Source organism: Lottia gigantea, assembly GCF_000327385.1.
Source record: "Lottia gigantea unplaced genomic scaffold LOTGIsca_13, whole genome shotgun sequence".
Taxonomy (NCBI): domain Eukaryota; kingdom Metazoa; phylum Mollusca; class Gastropoda; family Lottiidae; genus Lottia; species Lottia gigantea.
Window position 1 is genome coordinate 4,246,780 of NW_008707425.1, and position 815 is coordinate 4,247,594.

The following is an 815-nucleotide window of genomic DNA, read 5'->3' on the forward strand; positions in this document are numbered from 1 at the left end:
TAGAAGTAGGATAGAAATAGAAGTATGATAGAAATAGAAGAAGGGTAGAAATAGAAGAAGGATAGAAATAGAAGTATGATAGAAATAGAAGAAGGGTAGAAATAGAAGTAGGATAGAAATAGAAGAAGGATACAAATGGTATTATCCTTAATAATCTTGAATGTGGTATCACTGCAGGTTATGGCCCTTAGAATAGGATTAGAGAGTAAGAAACATTATGATTAAGATTCAAATCTTAAGATTCTATGAATCTACAACCTACCATATTTGCCAGTTTTCTACTTTCAAGAATTCTTGGACATGAGCTAGTCACTGATATAGAAAATAATATAAGAGCATTTTATCTAAAACTGCTACGATACATATCACAATACAAGGGTCATGATACATGTCACAATATAAGGGGGATAAAAATTATCAATTTATCTTCAAAGTTTCTATATATATATTAATTTATAACTTTATAAGTGTGATATTTGATAATATAGTTGATAGAAGTGGTTAGTGTCCACTGTCTTATAAAAAGTTTCTAACAATTTCAGTGAAAAAGATTGTTATATCATAAACCAACTTATAAAAATCACCACTTTTTTCAGGAATGAGAGGTATCGTCAAGTATCGATACATGACATTGCGATACATTGATTCACCGATATATTGTGCAGGCACTATTTTCAACCTGGTGTAATTACCCCCAAGGCAGTAATTTTGAAATTTTTAGGGGGGTAATTAGGCACTTGTAGTCCTATCAACATTTTTAACAATTATAATTTTAGTCGTTTTATCTTATTTTCTTCAACATAAAAAAGATGCAG

The 815-nt window shown here is 29.8% G+C and overlaps 1 protein-coding gene across 1 annotated transcript in view; it reads left to right on the forward strand.

Moving 5' to 3' along the window:
- The window catches only part of LOTGIDRAFT_157351 (hypothetical protein), a gene marked incomplete at both ends in the record, with an annotated part of 42,496 nt that overhangs the window by 1,051 nt on the left and 40,630 nt on the right, over window positions 1-815 (forward strand). The window lies entirely within an intron of this gene.